Source organism: Vitis riparia, chromosome 13 (genome assembly GCF_004353265.1).
Source record: "Vitis riparia cultivar Riparia Gloire de Montpellier isolate 1030 chromosome 13, EGFV_Vit.rip_1.0, whole genome shotgun sequence".
Classification (NCBI taxonomy): Eukaryota; Viridiplantae; Streptophyta; class Magnoliopsida; order Vitales; family Vitaceae; genus Vitis; species Vitis riparia.
This window is the reverse complement of record NC_048443.1, coordinates 18473173-18486284: the sequence shown is the minus strand read 5'-3', so window position 1 is coordinate 18486284 and position 13112 is coordinate 18473173. Positions and strand designations below refer to the sequence as shown.

General features: G+C 32.0%; 1 pseudogene; it reads right to left on the bottom strand.

The window, feature by feature from the left end:
- Nucleotides 1-6787: 6787 nt before the first annotated feature.
- LOC117928384 lies at nt 6788-7548 on the bottom strand (annotated as a pseudogene).
- Nucleotides 7549-13112: the final 5564 nt, after the last annotated feature.

Sequence of the window (13112 nt, the reverse complement as noted above, 5' to 3'; positions counted from 1 at the left end):
AAAAAATTAACTTAGGTAATTTATTTAATTAGTTAAATTAACATGAACTACTATATATGGAATATTAAATATGCTCAATTTTTTTTATCGCAATTTATTTTCATATTCAATTATGATTAATTTCTATATTTAGTAAATTTATCATAGAATAGAATTATATTTACATTTAAAACATTAACTTAGCTAAATTATTTAATTAGTTTAATTAACATACATTTAAATTTAAGTGTATTTTTCTTGCAATAGATTTAGCATGGCTAGTGAAGGTGGTTCTGCCGTGCCAGGGCGAGATCCGGCTTGGAAGTATTGTTCACCAATTGAGGGTAACCGAAATGGAACAATTTGTAATTTTTGTGGGTTGGTAATGAAAAGTGGAGGCATCATGCGATTCAAGTCTCATTTAACGCATCAGGACCCGCATAACAACACCAAAAAGTGTCCAAGAGTGCCACCCGAAGTGAAAGAAGAGATACGATTGTTGGTGCATGACAAACAAAAGACAAAAACAAAGAAAAATGCTGATATTGAAGACATTCGTAGTCAATTACGTGGCACAATGGGGACGCATCATACACATTTGGTAAATGAAGATGATGATGATGAAGATGTTGGGGATGAAGAGTGTATATGTATCCGACAGATATGCACCCAGATGAGCGAGATGCATATCGATCTGCAGTTCGTGCCTCGAAAGCATCTAATTAGGAACGTGAACAACATGAGAATATTGTAGGAAGCAAACGCAAATCGGGAGAGTCTTCTACTAGTATACCGTCGACGATGCGAAAATCACAGAGTATGCGACATTCGCATCATTCACCCCCTATTGCCCCTTCGCTTTACAAGTCTTCTGCAGCAAGACAAAAAAATATCAAAGACATATTCAAGGGTGGTGCAATTAAAGAAACGATGGGACTCTTAATCAACAAATTCTTCATTTATGAGAGTATCACACCCGCAAAAGCAAAGTCTCATCACTTCAAGAATATGATTATTGGTGCACAACAAGCAAGTAATTACTAATTTATCAAATGTTATATTGTGTTATACTTTTAGTAAGTATAGTATTTTATGACATGTTTTACATATGAAGTGCAGGAATGGGAATCGAACCTCCATCTCCATATGAAATAAAGAACAAATACTTGGAAATGGAGTACAAAGAAATGGAAGCTTATGTGAATCAACAAAGGGAAAAATGGAAGACATATGGGCGCACAATAATGTTAGATGGATGGACAGGGCCCACAAAATTAAGTATTATTAATTTCATGGTTTACTCTAAAGGGACCACAGTGTTCCTTAAGTCAGTCGATGCATCGAACTATATCAAAGACCACAAGTATATATATGAGCTTTTGAAGACTATATTAAGAAGTTGGTAGGGAAAATGTGGTCCAAATTGTCACAGATAATGGGTCGACATTCATGAAAGCAGGGAAACAATTGATGAAGAAGTATAACTTATATTGGACTCCGTGTGCAGCGCACTGCATCGACTTAATCTTTGAAGACATCGGTAAAAGACCCAGTGTTATCGAGGTGATAAACAATGCTCGCAAGATAACTAACTTCATTTACAATCATGGTTGGTTACTAGCACAAATGAGAAAGTATTGTGGTGGAGACATTGTTTGACCAGGAGCTACAAGGTTTGCTACCAATTATATTGCTCTTGACAGTATTCTCAAAAAAAGGGTTGATTTGAAAAAAATGTTTATGAGTGATGAATGGGCACAACACAAACTCAGTCGAACAAAACTTGGACGAGAATTGGAGCAATTATTATTTGACCATACGTATTGGGACAGATTGACAAATATAGTTTCATTATATGAGCCATTATATGTGGTGCTTCGATTTGTGGATTCTGAAGTTGTTCCCACAATGCTATTTGTGTACGAGCTTATGCACGTGATGAAAGAGAACCTTATTCGTCAAGGAGCTGGAGATTGGATGTTTAAAATAATACAAGATCGTTGGGAGAAAACACTAAAACATCCACTTCATGCAGCAAGTACTTAAGTACTATATATCTTTATAAGTTTTTACTTTGTATTTAAGTTTCTTTTTTTAAAAAATACCAACTCTACTAAATTTTATTGTAGCATACTTCTTGAATCCAAGATTTCAATATAGGCGTGGAGTTGGTAGTTATCCGGAACTACTTCAAGCTGTCCATGATGTTTTTGCAAAATTAGATCCAACTATTGAATCGCTTGGTCAATTTGGAAATGAGGTAAATAAAAAATTGTTATTTTTGTCAATAAAACAATAATTTCATTCATCAATTTATTTGAACATTTACTAACAAATTAAATGTTGAATACATAGCTTGTACTTTTTCGAGATGCAAAAAGAGGATTCAGTGATCGAGCGACAATTGCATCAAGGTCAACCATGGTGCCCGGTGAGTCTTTATAGGAAAAAATTGATTATTATTATTGTAAATTCACCACATAAGTATTTATATGATTATCAAATTCATTGCAGCTAAATGGTGGTTTATGCATGGGAATCAAACACCTACATTGAGAAAGTTAGCCATCAAAGTTCTCTGACAAACTGCGTCATCTTCTGCATGTGAGAGAAATTGGAGCACGTTTGCTCTCATCCACACAAAGCAACGAAATCGTTTGGCTTACCCTCGATTGGAGCAATTAGTTTTTTGTTACTATAATATGAGGCTAAAGTTACGCGATATGGAGGTAGAAAATGATCGAGTTGCTGAAAAATATTATCTTGATCTTCTTGACATTTCAGTCGAGGTGGGTGAAGAAGAAGATAATCAGTTGTTCCAGTGGGTTAGGCCTATACACTTGGATGACGAAGTTGGAAATCCTGATCCACGAATTGCCGCTCATGCTCGAGAATTTGGAGTTAATGTTGAACGTGTGTTGTCCGAAGAAGTTCACTCTGAAAGTTTTAGCAAAGATACTGATGATTCACTTCATGCGGCATTGCATTCCCACCAAGATATTGACTCCACAAGTGCTAGCCATAGTAGTAGACCTAGTGCTGCAGGTACTTCTAGTTCTGGTTACGATGGTTCAAGAGGTGGAACTGATGATGGAGGTGATAATGGGAGAGGAGATATTGATGAACGTCGACATAGTCAATATCCAATCAGCCAATTTACTTGTGAAAATGATTTCACACACTGCACACAGGATGAAGACCATGGCTCTAGAAGAGTTGGTCCAGGCATAGGAGCTATTGGGAAGCCTTATAAAGGAAGAGAACGAATGATGGAACCATATAACGAGGAGTTGCTTTCAGGGAGTTTTGAATCTATGAGTATAGGGACTCAATTTAGTGACCCCTCGAATGAGGCTAACGTCTACCCTCCTCATGTGATGAGTTATGGTCAACCTTCAAGTTCAACAGATGAAGAGCATGGTATATCGCGTTATTCCCCTTCCAAACAAATACCATACCAAATTCCATATCAGATGGAAGAAGGATTTGGCGTTAACACATGGGTGAACTTTGAGTATCCTATCCATGTAGAGGCAATAGGCAGGACTCAAGAGATATATGCATGGCATGTTAGAATTTATAACCAATATTATCGAGGCTCATTAAGTTGGTACCAATATTGTCTCCAACAGCAAGCCGGGGTTCCTTCATCTATCAATCTCATTGAACCACATCGATCCTCATTTTGGTACTAAAGGGACATTGCAATGTAATGTGTACAAATTATTGTTATTTAATGAAATGAAGTATTTTATGTGACTTTATAATGAGAACAATTACGAAATTAACATTTCTTATAGATCGACATGATATAATTACATCTAATATCACAAATTATATCATATGTATATCAAATTTTTGAATAAAACAACTTTAAAATGTCTATTATACTTCTAATTATATTATTATGAGGTTTTTCTTGCATTTCCATGAATTTTTAACAATTTTAAGCCTACCGATATTTTTTCCCAGAATATCCGCCGATATATCCGATATATCCGTAAAATCGAAGTACCGATATATCCGTGATTACCGATATTTTCATCCTTGATAACATCATATCTAATAATGTCTAGAACCCTCAAATCAACATGAAACTCTTTATTTTCTAAGGTGATAACACACCCTTTACATATTTTATAAACTTTAGAATTCATGCCCATAGGAGACTTAATGTATAACAAGTTTTCTATCATTTTTGTTTTAAACCCCAATACATATGCACAAGATGTAGAGATAAAAGAATGTGTTGCACCCATATCAAACAAAACATGCACCTAAGTACTATAGACTAAAATCATACCTTCCACCAAAATGATGTTGTCCCCTAGTTTTGCTAGGGTTAGTGCTAAAAATCTAGCCAAAGCTTATCTCCCTTTACCTCTAGAACTTAACCCTTGAGATAATCTAGCTTAACTACTTATGATAATTGTCATGGTCCCCTGCTTTGCTGGGGCAACTGGGGTGCTTGGTAATAAGGTAACTAGACTTAGGGAGGCTAAAAGGGTAAGGTTGGTCTTTCTTGAGTGCCTACTTGAAGTCAAAACTAGGTATGAGATGCACTCCTCAATGGCCAAACCCACCACAAATGATATTTTGCCCCATAAATAACATATGCTTTACTAGTTACTATCCTTTGAACACCTTGTTCACTTCCAACATAAAATGGTAGATGCTTATATTGTTGGCTTTGTTGGCTTTGTTGTTGATTTTGAGGCCTCCTATGGGAGATTTCTCTTATTTTTTACTTCCCTTTCCTATCTCTCGCTACTCCCGAATTTGGTTGGCATCTTTTATATTTTGTTCAATCAATAAGGCTCTTTTGATTAACTTAAAGTAGTCCCTTATAGTTATCACCCTATTTTTTTATTGTAAGCCACAATCCCTATTGGAACCCTCTTGTCTTCTGTTCTTCCTCACTAATCATGCACAAAGAAAATCTAGACAATTTAGAAAAATGAAACTCGTACTCTAACATTGTCATGGACCCCTAGTTGAGATGCTCAAACTTCATTCTCTTAGCATAGTTAGCCACTTCTCTAAAATACTTATCCCAAAAAAAAAAATCCTCTCAAATTGCACCTAAGTCATCACATCTATGTCATATATTTTCTTCATCATCTCTTACCAAAAGTCTACTTTATCTACCAACACATATGTTGCCAAATTGACCTTTCTTTCTTTTGGGATATCCAAACCCTCTAATATTCTTTTTATGCACCTTAACCAATTTTCTGTCACCTTTGCATTTGATTTCCTACTAAATGATGGGGTTGCATCACCATGAATCTCTTCATAGCCCCCATTTGACTCGTAACTACCCTAGTTAAGCAAGTTCTCCTCTAAGAATGATCATAATCCTCCTAGGTTTGGGTGCCTTAGAAATTGAGTAGTTTCCCATAGTTCTTTTCTTACTTCTCTCAGTTCCTCTCTAACTAAATCAATTTCCTCATGCATCTCAATTCTCTCTCTTCTTATCCTTCCTACCATTTCAAATACCAAATAAGACCTAATCTAATCACACTCCAAGGTGAGCAAAATATATTCATATAAAATAATCTACAATTTTGGTATCTATGACAATTTTAATATAACAATAAGACGTTTATTTTGTCATAATCATTATGATACCATATCTTACTACCACCAACAAACACTACTATAGACAAGTTATCAAACATAAGTCAAAACAAATAAATAAATGAACATATAAACAACTTATTAAATAAATAAATACATAAATAAAAGCATAAAAAGAACAATACATGCAAAAACTATCCTTAAGATATTATTGCAACCTTTGCTTTAATACCACACTATCACGACCTAAATTCCAAGTAATCCAAAACTTAACTCATGACGCTAAGTCAAACCTAAGAGTTTCTCCTAATCCAAGCTAATATATATATATATAATTAACTAAAATAAAAATTCAATTAAATGAATTTTTCTTACCACTAGCCTTCACTAGCTCATAAATGTTATTAATGTTCAACCTAAGATAATCATCAAAGTCCCTACAACCATTTCGAAATCAAATGTTCCTTCCATTCATTCACAACCAACCAAAGTATAATCAAATTACATATATTCAAATTCACAAAAATGCATACATATTCAAAAGTTTAACACAAGTGAACTCTAATATTTTTAAACAACTCTTGAATATCCTATGGCATTTTGAAACTCTCCCTAATCCACCTATGGGTCCTCAAGAACAATATTTGCATCTAAAAAATTTAAAAGAGAAAGGAATGAGCATTTTCATGTTACTTAGTAAGGTGCACTACACCTAAGAGGGTTAGTAGGTAATAGTTAAGGGCTAAATACATCAACAAAAGACATCCAAACATTAACCAAAAATTTATTTTAATTCAAATATATAACATATACACATCTTGGTAATTAAAAGAAAATGCAAATGGAAATTTAATACTCAATCATATAATACACTGTTATTCTTCGACCTTCATTGAAAGATGTCTATACCTAAATACACTTCCCACTTAGAGTCTTCCAAGGTAACTTTTTGTGTCATTCATACTAGGGATCTCACTTATTTCTTAATTATCCCTCTCTCGGGACCTTTTTTTGTCGCCATTTTTTTTTCCATTGCATATAAAATTTTATCATTATTTTTTTTACAGAACTATGAGGAAAATGCAATGCACAAACTGGGAACTTTTTGAGAATACAAAATTTGGTAAATTTAAATCTATGAAATTGATCATTATATTTTAAAAAATAAAAGGAAAATATGTAAATATTAAAAATAATCACAAAAAATGAATTTCACTCAATCATCGGCTTATAATGATGAAGATGATGGTAACAATGATTTTATGGGGTTTCTACAAAAGCAAAAGCTATTAGGTTTCAGGGTTTCCACCATAAAATGCCCCAACAAATCCTTGGTCTTGACCAAGTTCTCTTTACACAGAAACTCATTACTGCAAATCTTATTCACATCCCTATTCATGTCATGTACAAGCACATGGGTTGGTAACGTCACGCTTCTTGCTTCTCGCCAAAACTCTAATAGTAAATATTATCGACATCCTTGCACCCATGAGAGTCATCCATGAGGATCACATCCCAATCTACTTCGTAAAGATGATTGGGGAGGTTGTTGATGTCGAGTTTACAATGGGAGAAGAGGAGGTTCTGCACAAGTCTACACTCATTCTGAAGCTTCTCCTTCACCGATCAAATCAGTTCCAATAATTTGCTGACCTTGGTGGTGTATTGCACATTTTACACCTCTATATTCGGGTGTTCCTCTTCGAACTTGGCGATGTAGAACTTGCTCTCATCAAGGAAGATGGTACGACCGTTACTATTCACAGCAAAGTAAGGTCTTGTGGGTTAGAGAAGGAATAGCCAACGCGAAAGAGGACGACTTCAATTTGGGTTTTAAAATAACAATGACCTTTTTGCCCTCACTAATAACAAAAATACACTTTTGTCATCGATCACGCAGAGAGCATATGTCTTTCGATTAAAAAAAATAATATTTTTTCTATAAAAAAAATGCACATTGCATGCAATTATAAACCATGAAATGTACATTGCTTGATTTTGAATTCAATGGGGCAATGTGTAAAACACGCTATAAGTTAGGAGGGTAAAGTGTAATGAACCCTTATTATTATTGTTTACAACTTCCCCATATAATCTATACATCATCCCAAATATATTTTAATTTCTCAAAAATTAAAATTTTATTATATATACATATACTTGTGTTTCCAACTATTGGATTATTAATTCATTAAATTAAATTTCTTATTTCTCAACTCATTTACTTGACCACAAAAGTTTTTTGAATTTCCAATCCAAATTAGACACTTGTTCTTGATTTTTCCTTTTTGACTTTTCAACCATCATTTTACTAAAAGAATTTGCGAACTCACAATTTCCACATAACCTAAAATACTCGGATATTACAACAAATAAATACTATTTTTGTTATATTAATTATTATAGTAATTAACCTATTATTTTTATGTTATTTTCTCCTAAGGTTATGCTTGAAATCATTTAATGTAGAAAGCAAAGAAGAAAATGAAGCAAAAATTCAAGTGGGAAATATAGAACTTAATGGAGTTCAAGTAAATTTATTTCCTAACTATAGGTTTTCTAAGGGTAAGATTTATCCAAAGTGTAGTACAAGCATGTGAATATACATGCTACGTATATGTATACACATGCAACACATATACAATGCATGTGCAACATGGAGTTGGGTGATGTAGTAAGTTTGCAAAAAACAAACGACTTTAATTTATTTTTAATTAATTTTGGGAATAGGTTATATCTTAGCATTATAATTTATCTTCATATCATATATATTATTTACATACTAATTGTATTAAAATATAATATAATTTAAAATTAAGTTGTGGTTATATAGTTTGTTCATATTTCTTGCTAATATATTTTTAATATATTAATTTTTTAAAATAATTTTGTTCCGTAAATTAAAATATGTATAAAATTTTAACCTATCATGTTATTTTTAAAACTTTTATTCTTTTATCAATAAATTATTTGTATTGTTATATTTTTTTTATATGCACAAATTTCATTTATGTTGCTTCTTATTTTGATTGACATAAACAAAGTCTTGCTATAGATTAAATACATTTTCCATAGAAGGTTAAAAAGCTAACAAACCCTATATTTATAGTATTAGTTGTTGTAGTACTTAGCTTATTAGTTTTATATTTTTTAATTCTAAGGGTATACTTGAAATCATTTAATGTAAAAAAAGTGAACAAGACAAAAACAAACCAAAAAATTAAATAGGAAATATAAAATTCAACAAAATTATAATAGATTTATTTCCTATTTTTAGCTTTTTTGAGAATGACATTCATTCAGAGTATAATAAATGCACGTTTATGCATATGCAACTTCTTTGTATACACATGCAATGCATGTGTAATGCACATACAACATGATTGTGAGTGATGTAATAAGTTTGCAATATGCAAATAAGTTGTATTTTATTTTTAATTAATTAATAGAAGGAAATTAATTTATAAATATAATTAATTAGGATGATAAGTTGTATCTTAGCATTATAACACATCTTCATATCATATATATTATCATCTATTAAATGTTCTTAAGTATAATGTAAATTCATTTATATACTACTATTGTTAGGATTAAGCCCCTAAAAGTAAGACATGATGTAACAAAGTTAAACTTCGTTGTCCTTAGGCTATCCCTTACGTGTATTGACATTGATTTGAGCATTCAACCCATATTACTTGCATTGTACATTACTTGTATACATAACTTGCAAGATGATGAGTTGTCCATAGTCAGTTCATAGATTTAGGAAATCCAATAGAGATTGTAGTGCACTACCTTCTATTTGGAGGGATGATTTCTCTTGGTTGTTGAGATGAGTTTCCCATGGTGAGTGCACTAGTATGTATGATTACACATCAGAAAAAACTTATGGTGAATCATAACATAAGGCTATCGATTGTCATGATTTACCAAGCTATATACTACATGTCAAAGTCAATAGGAAGTTTTGACCTATGGGTGAGACCATAAGGTGGTTACATATCCTTATGGATTAGGTTATTATTGATAGTGGTTAATGGTAATAGGTATTCTTAATAGAAGTACCATGACATACAATCTAGAAAACTATAGTCATAACATTTCCTTTAGTGGAAATTTGACATATGCTCCTTGGAGTTAGAATATGTCAATTAATCATATAATAAGTGGGATTTGTAACTCAAGAATTGAAACAGTAATCTTGATAGGTGATAGCATTACCTTGTTAAATTACTAACATCAATTCGTGGAGAGTCTACATACAAAGGATAGTAGGTCGTGAATTCAAACTATGTCTCATTGTTATTTACGTAGGGCATTGGAGTGCGGTTTATTCTTTGTAGTGGGATATTAAATTAACTTTATAATTGAATTTTGAGCGAGCTAGTACTCCTACCAGTCCTAGTGGTCTTTGCTTGAGCTTATATACCTTGATGGCATAATCTATTAAGGTTGAATTAACTCTAGGTTCACTTTTGTGCATAAGGGGCATTCTGGTAATTACATGAGGTTGAATAAGAATCGGTTAAAAAGTTCTCTAGATTGGGCTATTATTTATATACTACTATAATATTAAACTGTACCATCAATGAGTGTCATCTAAAACTAGATTGTGGTCATATTATTTATTTGTTTATATTACCTTTTTTTTTCTTTTTTCTAGTTTTCTCTTAATATCAAAATATATAGTATAAATATGTATAAAATTTTAACCTATCATATTACTTTGAAAAACTTTTTCTTTTTTCAGCAAATTAATCTTGTCATTATATTTTTGTATATGTCTCTCATTCCAACTTGGGAATACTTCTTTATGTTGGTTATGTATTTTGTCACGATGCTTGCTTAAGCTATATTCTAGATAAAACAAGAAAAAGTATACACAAATGCAATGGTTGATTGGATTAAATTCAAAACGTATTTTTGAATTCATATGATTGGATGGATATATCTCTCATTCTGAACTGAAATAGACCTTATTTTGTCACCATTATGCATGCATATCTAGAGTGTGAGCGTTCAAGTTCTAAAGCAACCAAAAATTTTTTCATTTCTATGGCTCTTGATTTAAAGGTTTTGCATATTGGTTAGATTACTTGTGTTGAAGAAATAATATGAAAATTTGATGTTTTATGGTATGAAGAGTACACATACAAATCCTAGAAAACCAAAAAGTGTGATTTAAGAATACTTTTTTGTTATTGATAGTAATAATAATGATAAAGATAGTAACACACACTAATAAATAGTGTAAGACTTTTTTTTTTTTTATAACCGTGGATGTCCGGGCCAGCTTACGCGCACCTCAACTAATTCCACGGGGCCCTAAAGTTAACGATTGGGTAAGCTTCCAGTGGTCCTAAGGGGACTCGGCTGGTGACTTTTTTTTTTTTCAGATAGTGTAAGACTTATATCTAGGTAGAACTCGATCTTATTCCTCTAATAATATAGTGAAAAAGGATTGCATGGTAGTGAATTCTACAAGAGCATACACTTATAATATCCACAATCCAAAAAGCCTTATTTAATATCGATGCAATGGTAAAGAGAGAATCAACGATTTGTATGTTTGTAACCATCCACCTCTAATACATAGATTTTCCAGTGTTGTAAGCTTTTAGAAAAGAGGGGCACTCTCTTTTACAACACCCAAAGAGAGGACCTGGTAAAATAAGAACCGAACTTTCTTCCCTCATTTGTAGTCAATCAAAACATTGATTCGAGAAAATTGGAATGAGAGAGAAAAATAAGAAGAGATCAATGTCATGGGAGTCTGCCCATTTTGGACACTTTTTGACTCAAACTTTATCATGTCTCACTCGTCCATTATGGGCAAAACAATAATCAACTCTCTTATATCTTTGGTACATACTACCTAATGAATCATGTGAGTGTTATATCAAATCTCATATAGACTAGCATATTTAATCCACAATAAGCTAAATATGCCCGGCCTAGACTCATTTAGTCACATCTTTAACCAAGCACATTTGATCCCTCTAGAAAAACATTTCAGAGTCATGCTTCAACCCGTCCTGGTCACAAACATATTGCAATACCCTAGTTGCAACATAGAATGTTGATGATGAACCTTAAACTAGAATGTGTAGCAAAATAGTCTTTCATCCTCCCTCATTCCATTTAACTTTGGCATAGTTGTTTTCCCAATGTATTCCCTTTGGGTCATATCAGTCATGTTAGAGTAGCATACACAAAGCCTTTGCCTCATGAAATTTTCAATCAAAAGAAATAATGGTCCCCACAATCTTCAAAAAGAGATAACAAGGCAAATTATGGGGATTAGAAGGCATGTATAGAACTCTGATAGTGTTATGTCGTATTATAAAAAAAAAAAAAAATCCAGTAGAATTGAATGGAAATTGAATGTGTTTACTTTGTCCAAGTCTTGACATGATCTACTGAATTGCTAGTCTCTTACTTATATAGGAAAATAAGTAGTGAGTTTAGGCGATTAAGATTATGATTTATGTATTACATATGCTATATTTATTATGATATAAAAAATTTATTATTTCCTAAAAAATATAATTGACTTGGTCCTTTGCATGGTGACGCGAATGATTGACTTTATCATTAGAATCATGATGAATCTAGTTACCTAATGTTTTTTAAATGTTTTTTGCTTTAAAATTTTAAACACTTCGTCCTTTTTATGAAAAAATAAAGGGGGTAGGAATATGCTACATTTGATATGCTTTTTAATTTGAGATATTTCTCTTATTTATATTATTTTCTTGACCAGGGATTGATATTTCTCTTGCTTATGTTATTTTCTTGATTAAGAATGATAATAGGGTGGGTTTGGATGAGGTCACTCTCATCCCACCCTGTCCCATTTATTAACTTCTATCCTCATCCTTGCTTTAAAAAGTAAAAGTAAAAAATAAAATAAAAACAGGACAAGACAGGTATAAGAAATTCTTATATCCATCCCACCTTATCGCGCTAAAAAAAAAATCATTTTTTAACTTTTTAAAATTTTTAAATTTTATTAAAAATAAATATGATTTATAGATAAAAAATATTATAAATATTTATAATTTATTTTTATAAAAAGTAACATTTTATTTATATTAAAAAGTTGAAAAATGAAAAAAAAAATCAACTAAAATAAAATTTTATTTAAAATTATATATAATTGAAGTAGGACAGATTAGGATAAAGTCATACCCGAATCCAACTTGAATTTTTAAAAACTTTTCAAATCCATCTCAAACCATTTTACCTTTATCTCAAAAAGTAGGGCAAGATAGATGCCTGAAAAAACTTGTTCCATTGTCATCCCAATTCTTGACAAGTTTGTTCGTTCAATATGAACAAATGACGGGCGATTAAAAGGAATGTTATATTCAAGTGCATGATAGTTAAGACAACATTAGTTTAGGACTCGTTGTAATCTTATGTTCTGTCACAAAATTATAGAATGGGGAACTTGATAATTTTATTGCACTAAAACCGATGTATCATGCATTTTGAAGATCTTGCCGATCAAAAACGATTTTAAGCTACATCAGAATCAATTGAAATTC